The sequence below is a fragment of the Malaclemys terrapin genome, chromosome 4, assembly GCF_027887155.1.
Source record: "Malaclemys terrapin pileata isolate rMalTer1 chromosome 4, rMalTer1.hap1, whole genome shotgun sequence".
Classification (NCBI taxonomy): Eukaryota; Metazoa; Chordata; order Testudines; family Emydidae; genus Malaclemys; species Malaclemys terrapin.
In genome coordinates, this window is record NC_071508.1 from 31,977,841 (window position 1) to 31,998,259 (window position 20,419).

At 54.3% G+C, this 20,419-nt stretch overlaps 2 pseudogenes; both read left to right on the forward strand.

Annotated features, from left to right (window-relative positions):
- Positions 1-332: 332 nt before the first annotated feature.
- On the forward strand, positions 333-15,294 carry LOC128836087 (glycine N-acyltransferase-like protein 3; annotated as a pseudogene).
- A 215-nt stretch (positions 15,295-15,509) lies between these two features.
- On the forward strand, positions 15,510-16,499 carry LOC128836088 (glycine N-acyltransferase-like protein 3; annotated as a pseudogene).
- The last annotated feature ends 3,920 nt before the right edge of the window (positions 16,500-20,419 follow it).

The following is a 20,419-nucleotide window of genomic DNA, read 5'->3' on the forward strand; positions in this document are numbered from 1 at the left end:
GGAGGGTGGTGAAACACTGGAATGCGTTACCTAGGGAGGTGGTGGAGTCTCCTTCCTTGGAGGTTTTTAAGGCCCGGCTTGACAAAGCCCTGGCTGGGATGATTTAGCTGGGAATTGGTCCTGCTTTGAGCAGGGGGTTGGACTAGATGACCTCTTGAGGTCCCTTCCAACTCTGATATTCTATGATTCTATGATTCTATGATCAGCAGAACTGATTTGCTTATGTCCCACTCCTGGCTGTGCTCATGTTTCCTCAGAATTCTACTCCGCTGCCCCCAGGAAATCATCTCACCTCTCCCTGCCCATGGAAGGAGTGCCTTGTGACTGCAGGGATGCGGCTGCCCCCAGCTCTGGGCCAGGCACAGACTCTGTTAATGGTTCATTGACTCAGGGATAAGAGGCTGGAGCAGCCCCTGAGGGAGAGCAAGACCCAGCGGGGACAGGACCAGCTGCTGCCAGGCAGGGACCTCACTGCCTCATGGACACCTTGTCTCTATCTTCAAAGGCGCTGCCCCTTTCCCTGGCAAAGAGAGACTGTCCAGGTAAGTGGGAGCTACCTGGGCCACCTGAGTCCTGCACAGACCAGCCCCAGCATGGCTGGGGCCACAGACACATAGACAGGACAAACTGGGAGGAGTGGTAGATTCGCTAGAGGGTAGGGATAGGATACAGAGGGACCTAGAGAAATTAGAGGATTGGGCCAAAAGAAATCTGATGAGGTTCAACAGGGACAAGTTCAGAGTCCTGCACTTAGGATGGAAGAATCCCATGCACTGCTACAGATTAGGGACCGAGTGGCTAGGGAGCAGTTCTGCAGAAAAGGACCTAGGGGTTACAGTGGACGAGAAGCTGGATATGAGTCAATAGTGTGCCCTTGTTTCCAAGAAGGCTAACAGCATTTTGGGCTGTATAAGTGGGAGCATTGCCAGCAGATCAAGGGACGTAATCATTCCCCTCTATTTGGCATTGGTCAGGCCTCATCTGGAGTAGTGTGTCCAGTTTTGGGCCCCACACTACAAGAAGGATGTGGAAAAATTGGAGAGTCCAGTGGAGGACAACAAAAATTATTAGGGGGCTGGAGCACATAAGGGGGCTGGAGCACATAATTTAGGAGGAGAGGCTGAAGGAACTGGGATTATTTAGTCTGCAGAATAGAAGAATGAGGGGGGATTTGATAGCTGCTTTCATCTACCTGAAGGGGAATTTCAAAGAGGATGGATCTAGACTGTTCTCAGTGGTACCAGATGACAGAACAGGGAGTAATGGTCTCAAGTTGCAGTGGGGGAGGTTTAGATTGGCTATTAGGAAAAACTTTTTCACTAGGAGGGTGGTGAAGCACTGGAATGGGTTACCTAGGGAGGTGGTGGAATCTCCTTCCTTAGAGGTTTTTCAGGTCAGGCTTGACAAAGCCCTGGCTGGGATGATTTAGTTGGGGATTGGTCTTGCTTTGAGCAGGGGGTTGGATTAGATGACCTCCTGAGGTCCCTTCCAACTCCAATATTCTATGATTCTATTATTCTATTCTAGGGTCTATGGTGAGCAAGTGAGAAGCACCCAGACTGGTATGGTATTGTAGGGTTTTGACTGTCACAAACACAGTTTAGCAAATTGTGGGAAAATATGCGAAGATTTGTTGCCCCTTACAAGAGAAATTAGACTCAGTTGAGGTGCTGACCTGCCACTCCCTGAGCTCTGGGAACATCCAAGCGCCACTTGTGCAAATTCTCATCAAAAGTGATTTTTAGTTTGAAAAGCTGAAACATTAACTGCAAGGAAGTGCTGATACTTAGGAGAGGAAAATCCACAGGAAATGCTGCACTGAGAATATAACCATTGGGGTGGTTATTGTAGGGTCTCTGGTGGGTACAGGTGTTGTAACCAGACTGGTTTGTTATTGTAGGTCTACCCACAGCATTTGTTATTTTGGCAGGGCTGGAAGGTTGCAGACACCCCTCGTGTCACCAGGGAGGTGGGGCTAGTGGGGAAGATTAAAAGGAACTGATGGGTGTCTCGCCCACAGGGTATCCCCAGTGCCATCCCTGCTGGAATCTGCCGAGGGCCCATCCACAACACAGATGTTGATCCTGAGCTGCTCCGCCAAGCTGCGGCTGCTGGAGGAGACACTACGGAGGCGCTTGCCCGATACATTGCTGGTGACAAGGACCCATCTTTTTTGCCATGTGCCACTTCCTGGGACGGGGATGGGAGCAGGGCACAAAGTTCTCTTTCCCCAGAGTGATGGGGTGGAGATTGGGCTGGCTGGGGCAACATCCTCCCGCCAGGTGCTGGCTGCTCTCCCAGCCTCCCCCTCCACACTCACATCTACTGTCTCCCAAACTCCAAATCCAGCAAATTCCTGCTGCTCACTCAGGGTAGCTGCTAGGACCTCCCGAGCCAATCACAGTGCAGATTGGTTCCATATCAAACAGTTACAGCACAGGCAGGCTCTGTTCCAGCCAGTCACTGTATGGGCAGGCTCCGTGCCAGCCAATCAAAGACCTGGGTAGCTGTGACTCCCTCCATGATTCCATGTCATCACATGGCTCAAGTGTGTGGGGGGGTCACCAGCCCCTTTGTCCCCCCTCCTCCACACTCAGGGTCTCCCCTGCGATACCAGGCCAGGACCCACAAATAAGGAGTCAGACCCCTAAATCAGGAGAGTAAACCTGGGGTGGTTAGAGACAGGCCCTGCCCTGGCCCTCGTCCCTCCTACTCCCTTCCTCATATCTCTCCCCTCCACATTCCTGCCCTCTCCTTGCTCCTCACCCCAACCCCTAGCATCCCCCACATCCCCCCACTCGCTCCCCAATTGCCTCTCCTTTCTGCTCCTCACATTCCCCTGCCCGCCCATCTCTGGTACCCAGAGTCTGGGGCAGCCATCTTCCCTGGCCTCACCCCCCTGAAATCATTGTGAGGTGGTGGCCATCTTGACTAAGGGCCACCAGGGGCTGTGGTGTCAGCCCCATTGGCAGGGATGGGAGAGGGAGGCCATGTTGGAGAAGGGCAAAAACCCACCTAATGTGCAGAAGATTACGAGGTGCTGAAACCCCCCAATAAATACTGGGTGGCTCCAAACAGAGTTGTGGGAGTGGGAATTGCTGCCCCTCCCCCAGCTCTGACCCCCACCACCTCCATGTCTCTGGCAGGTCTATGGCACTGTGATGACCATAAAGAGGGGGACCCGACTGCGCAGGAGGTGCTGGTGGATTCATGGCCTGACTTCAAAGTCGTCTTCACCCGGCCGCGCAGAGAGGTGATGCCCCGCAGCCACTGCGCTGCACCTGGGAAACTGGATGGCTCCGAAGGATGTAGAATGGGACCCGAGGCCTTTCCTCACTAGGTGACCCCAGGACGGGGGCCAGATTGGCCCAGGGAGGAGACAGGGACTGGGATTCGGGGCCCTTCCTCTTCAGGGGGCCACAGGGTGGAGCCAAGCTGGCTTGGGGGCTGGGAATGGGACACACAGCCCTTCCCTTCTAGGGGGGCCCAGGGCAGGGACCAGGCTGGCTCGGGGGAGAGGGGGCAGGCAGATCAGTCATTCCATTGGGAATTCTCCAGTCTTGGCTGTATGTCTCCCCCTACAGGTGGCATCGGATGACTCTGATTTCTACACCAACACATACACGGTGTACTACCAGGACCTAGGTGCCTACTGGGCCCTGCTGGCCAGTGCGGGTGCTGTCACTGGGGACAGACCTTCCGCATCCTTGGTAACATGTGCCCCAAAGCATCTGGGAGAGTCGCACAGCAACTGAACATATATGTCCTGTCTGGGCCAAACCCCAGGATCCCTCCCTACAATGCCAGCCCCAAAGCTCTCTGCTCCCCTCAGGCTGCAAGGCTGCTCCCATAAGCCCTATGCAGGCCAGGAACATATGGAGTAGCCCCTTTCCACTGCTGGGCTGGGGTCAGCTCACCTGACCACACCCTCTTCCCTGAGGGCTGGGGCTGGGGGTTTGGAAGCTCAGACTCCTGCCCCTCCCGACCCATGTGCCAGGCTAGGCTTCCCACATATATGGGCCCTTTTGTCACCACCATTCAGTCCCTTTTCCCACTGCTCATGGCCAGTCGCTGCCCCCTGCAGTGCTGAGTCTAAGGGGATCAAGCTGGAGGTGTTACGCTACTTCACCTATTTTCACCCAGATCCCAGCTCCATGCTTGAGATCTGGTCAGTGTCTGCCTGTGTCACAGGGTCCCGCAGGGGGTGTGGTAGGGAAAGAGGCAGCCTTAAGGGGTGGGGGCATTGGCCAGCATGGCACTGGGATTAGGGTGACCAAACAGCAAGCATGAAAAATTGGGACAGGGGGTGGGGGGGTAATAGGCACCTATATAAGACAAAGCCCCAAATATCAGGACTGTCCCTATAAAACCGAGACATCTGGTCACCCTAACCGGGATGCCCAAGATCTGGCTGACTATTCCTTATGCAGGGCCTAGGGCAATGGGGTCCTGTTGCCACCAGCAGAATCTCAATGGGATTGTCACTGAGCCCAACCTCCTTCAGGGACACTGCAGGGACTGGGGAGCATAGCCATAGGGTGGGGCCAGCCATGGGGAGGGGGAATCCCTCTTCAGCTCCTGCCTCTGCCAGGAAACCCTGATGCAAATGGCTTCTGTGCCACCAATGGGGCCCTATCCGTGGCCCCTGGGGACCAGGCACTGCTTCAATCAGCCATCAGACCTGGCAGGGCTTGGGCAGCGAGAGACCGTGCTCCCCCCATCCCTCCACCACATCTCACCTGGCCAAGGATGGAAAGGAACCTTCCCTGTCCACTGCCTGTTCAGACCTCGGCTTCTCACCCAGGAAGGGGCAGATACCCCAGGGGCACTTTAGGGATGGGGGGTCTCTATCAGGAAGGGGAATGAGACACTCAGTTCTAATGAGAAGAGATATTAGGCAGCCTTGCCACTGTATGTAACCCTTCTGCCCATCTAAGTTGGCAGCAACAAGGGCCGGGTTCTGTATCTAGGGGTTGCGTTTCAATAACGCAATGCAAAACCGGCTCGAGCCCCCACCCAGTGACCTGGGACAATTACATACCACCCCCTGGGTGCCTCTAAGAGACAATACTTCCCCTCTCGCAAGCACGGAGTCTGAGTGTGACAGAAAATGTTTAATAACATGAGGTAAACAACATCAGCATTAAATTGGAAAAACACCACAAACAGGATTCATATCACAAACCATGAGCAAAAAACCCACCCCAGCAAATTGGGCTGTGTCCTTTCCCTTGGGTTTCTGGAATCCAGCAACCCAAAAATCACCCAGAGTCCCCAAAGTCCAACACCCCCAAAGTCTCTTGGGTCCAGCAACCACCCAAAGTCCCAAAAGTCCAACAGACCCCAAAGTCTCTGTTCCTGGTCAGTGCAGCCCCAGAGTAAAAGGGGGGGGGGCACACAGGGTGTTAAGGGGCACCTTACGTGATCCGAGGCCGGCCAGCCGTCTCTCCGTGGGGTTCCGCCACAGCCTTCACCACGAGCCAGTCCACTTCCTGCCGTCCCACAAACTGCTCCGCTCTACAAGCTGCTCCGCTCTACAAGCTGCTCCGCTCTGCTCATTGACCTGTGAGCCGCTCCAGCCATCCCCACAAACAGCTCCGCTCGCCGTTCCTTGGGCCGCTCCAACCAGCCCCACACCACTCCTCCAGTCATCCCCACAAATTGCTCCACCAGCTGCTTAGCAATATAGCTTCAGGCTCCCCCACTAGTTAACACAGCACTCAGTGATCTCATCTCTTAAGAACTTTAGCTCTTTTGTGATTTCAGCTCTTAGCAATTCCAGCTCATAGTAGGGGAGCCCCCATGCTAGTGCACCATTAGCCCAAAGTGAATTCAGCTCAGCAGCCTGTAACAAGATTCCTAATAGAATCAAAGTTAACTCTGACACTCAACAGTGGTGAAAGGAAGTAGTGCAATTGGTGTATCACACCCTCAGCAGTGGACCCATGCCACCAGGCACAAATACCCATCCACATCTACTCTCCATTCACTGGGTTTTGTAACCCATGCCCCTTGTCAAGCAAGTGCTACTTAGGTAATGGTGAAGGACTCACTCAGTCCTTCTGTCATACAACAGTTCCACTGGCCTTGATTCACAGAATCAGGGTAACAAAACTTTATTCTTCCTGCCTCAATAACAGAGAAAACTGGGGATCCCACACCAGCCAAAGTAACCACTTTGAGTTGCTGTTGTTTCATGCCAGGCGAGTGGGTGTGCCGATGCAAACAAGATCAGCCCCTGGAGTTCTTTTCCACACTCGCCATAATTCACCACCAGATGTCAGGGTAGAGCTCATCCTGACTCTGCTTACATGAGTAAGAGGGAAAAGGCCCGTATCCCATTCCCCACCCCCTGAGCCAGCGGATCCCCCTGTTCTGGGCCAGATCAGAGCTAGCGCCCCATAGGGGGAAAGGCCCTGTTTCCCATTTCCCATCCCCCAAGCAAGGCAGCTTCCTTACCTCTCCACTTGGCTCTATCATCCCCCTCTCCTGAGTCCCACAAGTTTGGCCAGGTCTAGAGCCCATCTTACAATGACCTTCATGGGAATCCCTCCCTGCCCTGGAGGGGAAGCCCAGTCTGATTGACTGCTTCTCCCACACCCCCGCTGGGGGAAGAGCAGGCAATCAGAGCTGGGAAGGGCAGAGGGGAGCCTGCTGCAGCCCCCACAGGGCTGGGAGGCATGGAAGAACACCAGGAGGTGCAGAGGGGAAGCTGGGAGGGGATTGGGGCTGGGGCTGGAGACAGAGTTGATGGGTGCCTGTGTGGGGGCAGAACTGATGGGGTAGAGTGATTTGCTGGGCAGCAGATGGGCAGATATGGGGACAGGAGATTCTGCAGTGAGGCCCATATCGCCATAATAAATCTGGGAGTGTTGGCAATACTGATTATGTCACACCCAGGGGTTGGGGGCAGGGGAGTTCAGCTGTCAAGGAGACCAGCAATCACAGTATCATATTTTAAAAAACCTCATGATCTTAAGGCCATCTCGTGATTCTGAGGTGTCACTCTGATGACTTGCATCTGAAGAAGTGAGGTTCTTACCCACGAAAGCTTATGCTCCCAATACTTCTGTAAGGGTATGTCTACACTACGGGATTAATCCGAATTTAGATAATTCGGATTTGAGAAACAGGTTGTATAAAGTCGAAATGAGTGCGGCCACACTAGCACAGTAATTCGGTGGTGTGCGTCCAAGTACCGGGGCTAGCGTCGATTTCTGCACCGTTGCACTGTGGGTAGCAATTCCATAGCTATCCCATAGTTCCCGCAGTCTCCCGCGCCCATTGGGATTGTGGGTTAAGATCCCAGTGCCTGATGGGACAAAAAACATCGTCGCAGGTGGTTCTGGGTACAGCCTCACTTCCTCCCTCCCTCCCTCCCTGCATGAAAGCAACGGACGGCAGACAACCATTTTCGCGCCTTTTTTCCTGGGTGGGTGAACACTGCAGACTCCATACCACGGCAAGCATGGAGCCCGCTGAGGTCAAGACAGCACTCATGAATATTGCAAACACCTCGCGCGTTCTCGTGGAGTTTATGCTCAGCCAGGACCAGAAAAACGAGGCGAGGAGGCAGCGGCGGCGGCAGCGCAGCGACAAGCATGATGAGGACATGGATACGGACACGGACACAGAATTCAGTGAAACCACAGGCCCCGGTGCTTTGGAGATCATGTTGTTAATGGGGCAGATTCTATCCATGGAACGCCGATTCTGGGCAAGGGAAACAAGCACAGACTGGTGGGACCGCATAGTGTTGCAGGTCTGGGACGATTCCCAGTGGCTGCGGAACTTTCGCATGCGTAAGGGCACTTTCATGGAACTTTGTGACTTGCTGTCTCCTGCCCTGAAACGCCAGAATACCAAGATGAGAGCAGCCCTCACAGTTGAGAAGCGCGTGGCGATAGCCCTGTGGAAGCTTGCAACGCCAGACAGCTACCGGTCAGTCGGGAATCAATTTGGAGTGGGCAAATCTACTGTAGGGGCTGCTGTGATGCAAGTAGCCAAAGCAATCACTCAGGTGCTGCTACGAAAGTTAGTGACTCTGGGAAATGTGCAGGCTATAGTGGATGGTTTTGCTGCAATGGGATTCCCTAACTGTGGTGGGGCAATAGACGGAACCCATATCCCTATCTTGGCACCGGAGCACCAAGCCACCGAGTACATAAACCGCAAGGGGTACTTTTCAATGGTGCTGCAAGCACTTGTGGATCACAAGGGACGTTTCACCAACATCAACGCGGGCTGGGCGGGAAGGGTTCATGACGCTCGCGTCTTCAGGAACACTACTCTGTTTAAAGGGCTGCAGCAAGGGACTTACTTTCCGGACCAGAAAATAACCGTTGGGGATGTTGAAATGCCCATAGTTATTCTTGGGGACCCAGCCTACCCCTTAATGCCATGGCTTATGAAGCCATACACAGGCAGCCTGGACAGGAGTCAGGAGCTGTTTAACTACAGGCTAAGCAAGTGCAGAATGGTGGTAGAATGTGCATTTGGCCGTTTAAAAGGTCGCTGGCGTTCATTATTGACTCGCTCTGACCTCAGCCAAAGAAATCTCCCCATTGTTATTTCTGCTTGCTGTGTGCTCCACAATCTCTGTGAAAGTAAGGGGGAGACCTTTATGGCGGGGTGGGAGGCTGAGGCAAATCGCCTGGCTGCTGATTACGCGCAGCCAGACACCAGGGCGATTAGAAGATCACACCATGAAGCGCTGTGCATCAGAGAAGCTTTGAAAACCAGTTTCATGGCTGGCCAGGCTACCGTGTGAAATATCTGTTTGTTTCTCCTTCATGAAAACCCTCCCCCTTTACTGACTGATTTTCTGTAAGGAACCCACCCTGCCCCTTCCCCCATCTTTCTTTCAAACCAAATAAAGTCACTATCATTTAAAAATCATTTATTCTTTATTAATAGATTAGAAAAAGAGGGAGGGAACCCGGGTGGTATTTGGGAGGAGGATTGCTGGGAAGGAAAAAGCCACAAAGAAAAGGTTAAAAAAATGACAGCCTTTTGCTTGGGCTGTCTACTGGGGTGGAATGGGTAGGTGTACGGAGCCTCCCCCCCCGCGTTCTTACACGTCTGGGTGAGGAGGATACGGAACATGGGGAGGGGGGAGGGTGGAACAGGGGCTGAAGCGGCAGTCTGTTTTCCAGCAGCCGTTCCTGAACCTCCACCAGACGCCGGAGCAGCCCCAGCGTTGCATCCTTCATCCTCTGGTCTTCCTGCCGCCATCTCTCATCTCGATCGTCTCTCCTCTCCTCACGTTGGTCCCTCCTCTCCTCACGTTGGTCCCTCCTCTCCTCACGTTCACTGACTTCTTTCCTATACTTTGAAACTGTTTCCTTCCACTCATTCAGATGAGCTCTGTCACTCCTGCTGGATTGCATAATTTCAGAAAACATGTCCTCCCGCGTCTTCTTCTTACGATGCCTTATCTGTGATAACCTTCGGGATGGAGGAGGGAGGCTTGAGGAATTTGCAGCTGCTGTAGGGAGGGGAAAAAAGAGAGAATTGTTTTAAAAGCTACATTTTGCAGAACAATGCTTATACTCTTTCACGGTGACCAACACTGTTCACATTACATAGCACATGTGATTTCTGTGCAAGGTCGCATTTTGCCTCTTAATGCTGAGTGCTTGTGGCTTTGCTGCTAGAGATCACAGGTCTGGGCAACAGAATTCGGCTTGCATGCGGCCATGGTAAGCCATTGTTTTACAGCTTCTGCACCCTCCTTTCCCACATACCAAGCATAGCCTGTAGAGTGCTGCAGAAGCCTGGCCAATCTCAGCCAGTTGGGGGGGGGGCAGTGTGGGGGGGCTTGTCTGGGCCCCTTCAGGCAAGTAGAGTGCTGCGGTTTTTCTGTTAACATTCAGCAGCACCAGAAAACAAACTAACCCCCCCCCCCGCCATGAATTCTCTGGGATGATCACGGTACCCTCCCCCCACCGCGTGGCTGGTAACAGGGAAGATCCCTGCTAGCCAAACGCGGAAAACTTCAGGGCCAATTTCCCATCTGCGCTTGGCTAACTGCAGGGAAGGATTTATTTTCCGCCACAGGCAAACAGCCCAGTAGGAACGGCCACCTCTGTCCCCTTAATTAAGTTCCCGTATTTCAACCAGGTTACCAGGAGTGATATCACTCTCCTGAGGATTACACAACAAGATAAAGAACGGATGTTGCTTGAATGCCAGCAAACACCGGGACCATACGCTGCCAGGCTTTGTCAGGCAATGATACCAGATTACTTGCTGCAAGCATGGCGTGGTCAAGTGTCCTACCATGGAGGAGGGAATAAGGATGCACTGCCCAGAAACCTTCTGGCAAGGCTTTCGGAGTACCTCCAGGAGAGCTTCATGGAGATGTCCCTGGAGGATTTCCGCTCCATCCCCATACACGTTAACAGACTTTTCCAGTAGCTACAGACTTTTCCAGTAGCTGAACTGACCGCGAATGCAAAGTCAGGCAAAGTAATCATTAAAAACCGTTTGCTTTTAAAACAAGTTTTATATTTTAAAAGGTAAACTCACCTGAGGTCCCTTCCATGGGGTCAGAGTCTTGGGTACTGGCTTGGGAGGCTTGGGAGGGTACTTCAGTCAGGGTGATAAAAAGATCCTGGCTGTTGGGGAGAATGGAGTGCTGTGTGCTCTCTGCAAGCTCATCCTCCTCCTCCTCCTCCTCCTCCTCCTCTACCCCATCGGCAGAATCCTCAGGCGTCGAGACTATCCCCGACCCAGAATCCACGAACAAAGGTGGGGTAGTGGTGGCAGCCCCCCCTAGAATTGCATGCAGCTCGGCGTAGTAGCGGCATGTCCGCGGCTCTGACCCGGAGCGACCGTTTGCCTCCTTTGTTTTTTGATAGGCTTGTCTGAGCTCCTTGACCTTCACGCGGCACTGCTCAGAGTCCCTATTGTGGCCTCTCTCCATCATGCCCTTGGAAATTTTTTCAAAAGTTTTTGCATTTCGTCTTTTAGAACGAAGTTCTGCAAGCACTGAATCCTCTCCCCATACAGCGATCAGATCCAGTACCTCCCTCACGGTCCATGCTGGTGCTCTTTTTCGATTATCAGCCTGCATGGTTACCTGTGCTGATGAGGTATCTGTGGTCACCTGTGCTCTCCACGCTGGGCAAACAGGAAATTAAGTTCAAATGTTCGCGGGGCTTTTCCTGTCTACCTGGCCAGTGCATCCGAGTTAGGATTGCTGTCCAGAGCGGTCACAATGATGCACTGTGGGATAGCTCCCGGAGGCCAATACCATCTAATTGCGGCCACACTAACCCTAATTCGAATTGCTAAAATCGATTTTGGCGCTACTCCGCTCGTTGGGGTGGAGTACAGAAATCGATTTAAAGGGCCCTTTACATCGAATTAAATGGCGTCGTTGTGTGGACGGTTACAGGGTTAATTCGAATTAAAGCTGATAAATCCGAATTAAAGTCGTAGTGTAGACCAGGCCTTAGTCTCAAAGGTGCCACAGGACCCTCTGTTGCTTTTTACAGATTCAGACTAACACGGCTACCCCTCTGATACTCTGATCACTGAGGTTTGGGGCTTTGCCCTGCTGCTTTCTGCCCCCCAGACTGGACCCGGCCATGAGGCTCTTGTCCAGAGGTGAAAGTAAGCCAGTACAGGCCGGTACAGAGGACCGGCAAAAAAATTGAACACTCTCCACCTCTCTGACTTCTCCTGGCTCCAGCAATATTGAGGGTCCGGGGGCCTGGCTCCACGAATGTTCGGGGCTGGGTCTCCCCCTTGGCCCCACCTGCTGCCCCCACAGGGGAGGTGAGGGGAATTCCTGTACCTGAGAGGGGCCCTAGGAGCACGTGCAGTGACAGTGGGGGGGGGGTGAGTGTACTGCCAGAGGAACAAGGGGGTCCCTACCCCAGATCTTGCTGCTGCCGGCAGGGAGAGGGCTGGGGGGAGTCCTTCTCTCTGGCTCCAGTCCCAGGACAGCCTGCCTGCACCCCAAACTCATCCCCAGCCCTGCCCGACCCCAGAGCCCACACCCCCAACCAGAGCCCTCATTCCCCCGCACCTCAACCCTCTGTACTAGCCCTGAGCCTCTCCAACACCCCAAACCCCTCATCTCCAGCCCCAGCGAGAACCCTCATCCCCATGCACCCTAACCCTCTGCCTCAGCCCTGAGTCCCCTCCCACATCCCAAACCCCTCATCCCCAGCCACACCCCAAATCCATCCCCAGCCTCACCCCACAGCCCTCACCCCTGCACCCCCTCCCTCTGCACCCCCTCTTATCCCCAAACTCCCTCCCAGAGCCTGCATCCTGCACCCCTCCTACACCTCAGTCCCCTTCCCCAGCCCCGGGCCTGCACCCCAGACCTCCTCCGCCACCCAAACACCCTCCCAGAGCCTTGGGCAGGTGGGGGGTGGAGTTTGGGGGGGCAGAGTTTGGGCATAGGCAGGTTCTGGGCACCACCAAAATTTCTACAAACCTGCCACCCCTGCTGGCAAGAGCTGGTGCGCCATACCTGGGTGGACCAGCTTCCTGAGGCAGCAATTTAAAGGGCTGGAGCCCAGGGCCCTTTAAATTGCCGCCAGAGCCCCGCTGCCAGAGCCCTGGGGTAGCGGCGGTGGGACTCGGGTGGCGATTTAAAGGGCCCAGGGCTCCTGCCGCCGCTACCACCCCGGGCCCTTTAAATCGCCACTGAAGCCCCACTGCCACTACCCCAGGGATCTGGGGACAATTTAAAGGGCCCGGGCCCTTTAAATAGCCCCCGGAGCCTGCCAGAGCCCTGGGGTAGCGGCGGCAGGGCTCTGGTGGCTATTGAAAGGGTTCGGGGCTCCCTTTAAATAGCCACCGGAGACCTGCTGCCTCTACCCCAGGGCTCCAACAGCAGGGCTCCAGAGATGATTTAAAGGGCTCTGGAGGGTAGTGGCAGCCGGAGCCCCACTGCCATTACCCCGGGGCTCTGTTGGCAATTTAAAGGGCCTGGGGCTCCGCTGCGGTAGCAGCAGCTAGAGCCCCGGGCCCTTTAAATCGCCCCCGAACCCCAGGGCTCCCAGACATCTCTGCAGCTGGGAGCTCAGGGGGTGATTTAAAGGGCTCGGGGGCTACCACAGCCCTAGCCCCAGTCCCTTTAAATCCTGATTTAAAGGGCCTTGGGATTTAAAGGCCCCGCCTCTTCCAACGGAGGCCACACCCCTCCTCAGGTCTCGTACCGGCAAGTCCTTGAAGTTACTTTCACCCTGCTCTCGTCCCTGGATGTCTCCCACGCTGACCTGCTGAATGAGACATGGATCTTTGGGGGGGAACGAGAAAAGCAGGAAGTACCTGGCAAGCCTGATCTGCCACTTCCCCAGTGTCTGCCTGCTGGATGCTGCTGGCTATCCCTTTAGCTCAATCGCTTCATACCCATTTGCTGCCACGGGGCCTGGCTACACTCTGCCCCAGCACCGGGGGCGCGGCTTCATGGGGATGCTGAATAATTTGATAGCCAAGCGGTTGCACGCATTAGGCTATCCCAGCTACGGTTATGTGGCCATGGAGAACTACCCCATGCAGAGGTTGCAGGAGAGGCAGGGCTTCCAGCGCCAGCCCAGCCTGTGGTACTTCATTCTTCACAACCCAGCACTGGCGAAAGCCCCCACGTTAACCCCAGTGAACTGCCCAGGGGACCTGACAAGGGCGGGGGGGGGGATAGGGGAGTCTGGGGATCATTGTTGGCCAAGTGGAATCAGTAACATCTCCCAGCTCCAGCTTCACATTGGACCTGCTACCCCCAGCCCCACAGGCATTGCCCTCCCCCACAGCCCTATACCTACCTTTAGAAAGTCTGTCCTACTCTCCCGGGCCCATAACCTGCCCTCCTTGATGGACCCTACCACCCCAGACCCATACACACAGCAGCCCTGTCCCACTTCCCTACACTGCCCCATCCTAGTTCCTCTTCCAGACACTCCAATAATGGCTCAATGATCTTCCACCCAATCTAGCTACATGCTCACCTGCCTCCTGCATCTGCTCTGCTCCTCCTCCCCCACTTCTCCTGGGGCATCCTGCTCAGCGTATTACATCTCTAACTCCTCCACAGTCAGTGTGTCACCCTCCCCGCACCCACCAGAGACATCTTCCCCAGATCTCTCTCTCTCCCCCATTCCCTGGGGCTTGTCACATCTCTTGCTGTTGCACCCTGCTGTCATCAGCTCTTTTCCCATCTCCTGGACTATACACACCAGGGCAGCTTTAAGCCAGGTGGGACAGGCTGGGCAATAGGTCCTCATTCAGCAACATCCCCTTGAGCACAGCATGCCTGGCATGATGCTTCTAACTCATGATGGATCTGGCTGTTCCCCATTGATACTAACCAGCCCGAGTGTGTTCCCATGCCATGGACTCCCTCAAGGGCCAGTCTGTCTCAGTAACTCAAGGGTTAAATACCTCCCGGGGATCTTGATTATCCTCAAACCAAACTTCACTATCCCCAAGGACTCCCAGCCTGAGGTCACACTCAAAAGCCTATCTGTAGTTATGAATAATAAGTAAACACCCAGTCCTGCCCCTTAGTGTCTCCAGCTGTGTCCTCTGATTCAGTTCCCCGCCCACAACCACTGAACAGATGCCCCTTCAGCAGTGGTTTCCTCCTCCACTCACGGCTTAGTGTCAGCTGTTGGCCTCATCCCAGACCTTGGCATCAGACAGGCCTGTGCCCTATCCTTTGAGAAATGCCAGCTGGGCCAGCTCCCAGGCTCCACCACCCCACCCAGGTCTGGTGATTTCAGCTTCGTTTGCGTGGGGTAAGGGAGGGCTGCCCAGGGCTCCCTCAGCCCTGCTGCCACCTTCTGCCGCTTTGGCAAAGGGCCACCTTAGTGCTGCCTCCCCGTGAAGACTTTTCTGACTGCAAATCTGACCCCCCACCCCACATATCTCCGGCAGATCCACGGTGCTGCAATGAACATAAACTGCATAAACCGGCTGGGCACAAAGTGCTGGTGGATTCATAACCCTAGTTCAAAGCCGTTCTCACCCAGCCACAGACAGAAGTGTCACCCTTCAGTCACCACGCTGCACCCAGGTGGTCAGGCTGGTTCAGGGAGTGAGGAATGGGACACAGGCCCTTTTTTCCCTCTAGGGGGCCTCCGGACAGAGGCCAGGCTGACTTGGAGGGGGTGGGGTGGAGGAGCGGGCAAATCAATTATTCCATTGTGAGTTCCCCTTAGCCTTTCGGCTCTGTGTCTCCCACGGCAGGTGGCATCAGAGAACTCTGACTTCTACTCCAACATGTACACAGAGTTCTACCAGGCCCTTCTGGGCAGCACGGGCGTGATCAACTGAGGATAGGCCTTCTGCATCCACGGCAATGTCTGGGGTTGCCTCCTCATGAGCCCCACAGTCACTGCATGTCCCCGCCACCATCTGGGACCAAACTCCAGCAGACTCCAACCCTGAGTCTCCAGGTCCCCACATTTCCCACCAGGCTGCTCCCATGTGCCCCATGGTCTCAGGACAGGATTGGCTCATTGGTGCAGGCGCCCTTTCATGAGACCAGCATGCCAGTGGGTCAGCTTGGTCCCCTCTCCTCCCCACATTCCAAGCTGGGCCTCCAACAGCCATGTTTCCCATTCAGGGCTGCCACTGCTCAGGGCCTGTCACCACCTCCTGCAGGGCTCCAGGATGGGGTGTACCAGGTCTTGAGGGACATCACCAGGGCCAAGGGGGCATCCAACTACTTCACCTACCTCCACTAGATCCCAGCACCATGCCTGAGATCTGGTCAGTGTCTGCCTTCGGGTGGGCACTGTGGCATGGACCAAGTTACTGGAAGGCCCACAGACTGGCCAGCTGGCCCTGTTCCTCACCCCATCTGGGCCCCAGGCTCAGGGGCTCGTGATGCCAATGGCAGTATCCCACTTGGATTGGCATTGCCCACACAGCCTGCTCTCTGGCTGCTCAGGGACACCGCAGACACTGGACAGCTCAGGCATGGGGTGTGGGGATGGGGGGGACTCCTGATTCCCCAACACCAGAGATGTCATTTCAGAAAAACTTTGGGGCTTTACCCTGCTGCTTTCTGCTCCCCCCAGGCTGGACCCAGCCATAAGCCTCTCGTCCCTGGACGTCTCCCACGCCAACCTGCTAAACGAGACGTGGCCCCATGTGGGGACTGAACAGAGACCGCGGTACCTGGTCAACCTGTTTTGACACTTCTTCAGCTTCTTCCTCCTGGATGCCACCAGCCACCCTGTTAGCTGGAGCCTCATGAACCCATTTGGTGACTTGGCTCATGGCTACACCCTGCCCAGCACCGTAGGTGCAGCTACATGCGGGTGCTCAACATCACTACAGCCAAGCGGACACATGCACAAGACCACCCCATCTTTGGCCACGTGGCCCTGGACAACCTCCCAATACAGAGGCTGCAGGAGAGCCAGGGCTTCCAGCTCCAGCCCAACCTGTGCCATCATTATCCACACCCCAGAGCCAGTGACAGCTCCTGCCTGAGCCCCCTGACCCAGCACCAGCCACCACCTCCTACTTAAGTCCCCTTCCCCAGCAACCTCCATGGGGCAGGGCTGAGGGCCAACAAGATGGTCAGGAAAATCCAGGGCTCTGCATTGGGTCCCATAGAACTAGAAACATCTCCCATCTCTCCAGCACCTTTCTGTAACATAGCACATACCAGCCTCATTAGGAGTGGGGGCGGGGCGGCTACCAAATTCACGCTCCATTTGGGTCAATATCAGGGGATTTTTAAAATCATAAACTTCACAGTTCCAGATATTTAAATCTGAAATTTCACGGTGTTGAAATAGTGGGGATTCCCGACCCAAAATGCAGCTGTGAGGCCAGGTCGAAAAGCCATTCTAGAGGGGGTTGCAGCATTGCCACTCTTAGTTCTGAGCACTGCTGGCAGCGGTGCTACCTTCAGAGCTAGGAGGCCAGAGAGCAGCGGCTGCTGGGCGGGAGCCCAGCTCTGAAGACATAGAATCATAGATCATAGAATCATAGAATATCAGGGTTGGAAGGGACCTCAAGAGGTCATCTAGTCCAACCCCCTGCTGAAAGCAGGACCAATTCCCAACTAAATCATCCCAGCCAGGGCTTTGTCAAGCCGGGCCTTAAAAACCTCCAAGGAAGGAGACTCCACCACCTCCCTAGGTAACGCACTCCAGTGCTTTACCACCCTCCTAGTGAAATAGTGTTTCCTAATATCCAACCTGGACCTCCCCCACTGCAACTTGAGACCATTGCTCCTTGTTCTGTCATCTGCCATCACTGAGAACAGCCGAGCTCCATCCTCTTTGGAACCCCCCTTCAGGTAGTTGAAGGCTGCTATCAAATCCCCCCTCATTCTTCTCTTCTGGAGACTAAACAATCCCAGTTCCCTCAGCCTCTCCTCATAAGTCATGTGCTCCAGACCCCTAATCATTTTTGTTGCCCTCCGCTGGACTCTTTCCAATTTTTCCACATCCTTCTTGTAGTGTGGGGCCCAAAACTGGACACAGTATTCCAGATGAGGCCTCACCAATGTCGAATAAAGGGGAATGATCACGTTTCTCGATCTGCTGGCAATGCCCCTACTTATACAGCCCAAAATGCCGTTAGCCTTCTTGGCAACAAGAGCACATGGTTGACTCATACCCAGCTTCTCGTCCACTGTGACCCCTAGGTCCTTTTCTGCAGAACTGCAACCTAGCCATTCGGTCCCTAGTCTGTAGCAGTGCATGGGATTCTTCCGTCCTAAGTGCAGGACTCTGCATTTGTTCTTGTTCATCAGGGTTTTTTTGGCCCAATCCTCTAATTTGTCTAGGTCCCTCTGTATCCGATCCCTACCCTCTAGTGTATCTACCACGCCTCCTAGTTTAGTGTCATCTGCAAACTTGCTGAGAGTGCAGTCCACACCATCCTCCAGATCATTAATAAAGATATTAAACAAAACCGGCCCCAGGACCGACCCTTGGGGCACTCTGCTTGAAACTGGCTGCCAACTAGACATGGAGCCATTGATCACTACCCGTTGAGCCCGACGATCTAGCCAGCTTTCTATCTACAGTCCATTTATCCAGACCATACTTCTTTAACTTGGCAGCAAGAATACTGTGGGAGACCGTATCAAAAGCTTTGCTAAAGTCAAGGAATAACACATCCACTGCTTTCCCCTCATCCACAGAGCCAGTTATCTCATCATAGAAGGCAATTAGGTTAGTCAGGCACGACTTCCCCTTGGTGAATCCATGCTGACTGTTCCTGATCACTTTCCTCTCCTCTAAATGTTTCATAATTGATTCCTTGAGGACCTGCTCCATGATTTTTCCAGGGATCGAGGTGAGGCTGACTGGCCTGTAGTTCCCCGGATCCTCCTTCTTCCCTTTTTTAAAGATGGGCACTACATTAGCTTTTTTCCAGTCATCTGGGACCTCCCCCGATCGCCATGAGTTTTCAAAAATAATGGCTAATGGCTCTGCAATCTCATCTGCCAACTCCTTTAGCACCCTCGGATGCAGCGCATCCGGCCCCATGGACTTGTGCACGTCCAGTTTTTCTAAATAGTCCCGAACCACTTCTTGTGCACTTCTTGTTGCCACCAGCAGCAGCACAGAACTGAGAGTGGCATAGTATGAGAGGAGCCATCACTTTTTTGGGAGAGGAAGGGCTGGTCTTAGGGGTGGGCAACAGCCCTCGTGGTCAGAGGTCAGCCATCCCAAAGTGCCTTAAGCCTCTGAGTGCTGGGACCAGAGCAGAGAGGGGCAGGGCTGGGGGTTCCTACCATGTACTGAGCTCCAGCTGCTAATCCCATCTAAGCTGGGGAGAGATGGGTTTTCCTCTTCCCCTGCATGGGCCGCTCCCTGGGTCGCGTTAGAGCCACCTCTGGGATCCTCCCCTGGCTTTAGGAAGCACGACAGCTGATGGCTGGGAACCCAGCTCTGAAGAGAGCACCGCAGCTAGCAGCACCACTCAAGTGAGGGTGGCCACACTTACATTTGTGCTACCACCACCTGCAGTACAGAAGTAAGAATGGCAATACCATACTATGCCACCTTTGCTTCTGCAGTGCTGCCAGCAGTGGCGATGTCTTCAGAACTGGAAGGCTCAAGAGCAGTGGCAGCTGGCTGGGAGCCCAGCACTGAAGGCAGTGCTGCCACCATCAGCAGCACAGAGGTAAGGGTGGCACAGTATTGGCAGGGCTGTTACTTTAGGGGAGGGGCAGGACAGGTCCAGCCTTATAGGTGGACAACCCTCAGGGTGCTGTGGCACACACACAGCCAGCCCAAGGCCCCTTTAACCACTGAGTGGTAGGTCTGGAGACGGGATGGGGCAGGTCTAGAGCACCCCAGCCAAGGGCTCCTCCTATGCGCCAGGCTCTACGCTCTAGGCTCCAACCTTCAGCACCTCCCCTGGCTGCAGGAAGCTGCTGTTGACGGCATCGCAGAAGTGAGGTTGGAAATACCATACCATGAACCCTCACTTCTGGGCTACTGCTGGCGGCAGCGCTGCTTTCAGAGCTGGGCTCCTGGCCTGCAGCTGCCGCTCTCCAGCCACCCTGCTTGTGAGGCAGCCCAGCAGCCCAGAATTGAGGGTTCATGGTATGGTATACCAAATCTTGAAATCCCCCCACAATAGCCAGATTTCCTTGGGTAGACCAGATTTCATGATCTGTAATGTATTTTTCACAGCTGTGTACTTGGTAGGGCCTTACTCATGGGGCCAGCCACCGAAGCTCCATAACCAGCCTCCCTGGGTGGAACTATAAACATAGCACCCTGCAGTCCAGCTCCCCTTCGCTGCCCCCTTCCTTGGCTTGTAGACAGCCTAGCAACTGTAATCATCTCCCATCCAGTAAAGCTATATGCCAGTCACAGCTCACAGGCCAGTATCAATGTGGTTGAATGGCTTTAAGTTCATATCCAACCCCCGAGAGAAGTCTGAGAACAAACCATTCTTGCTGTTACAACCTGACTCTGCCAAAGGGGTTTCTAATCGTATTATTTGGAGCTGTGGGGGAAATGTAATTGCAGGACAGCAGAAGATTCAGAAGGTGCTTAAACTAGTAACAAATAAATAAATGCCATATGTGAAAGTCTGCTGTGAGGGGGAATTAGGAGGCAGGGTGAAATAGGGGTAGAGGGGATTGGGGCTGCAGCAAAGGGAGGGGGACTATGGGGAGATCTGAGGTAGTAGGGGACTTCTAGTGAGGGAGTGGGATATTGGGACAGGATATAAGGTGGTGGAGGGAGGCTGAGTGGGTGTCAGTCACACCACTATTCTTTCCTCCCATATGTGCCCTGAGATCTGGGGGGGTCTGTCGCTCTGGGGGTGTCTGAGCCATTGCCTCTGTTTCTGCCAGGATAGGGAGTCTCTGCCCCTTTATACGGGTGTCTAACCACTTTACTTGCCTCCACTCAGGTGTGCTGGGATCTAGGGGACTCTTCCTCTCTAGGGGTTATCTGACCTCCTTTCC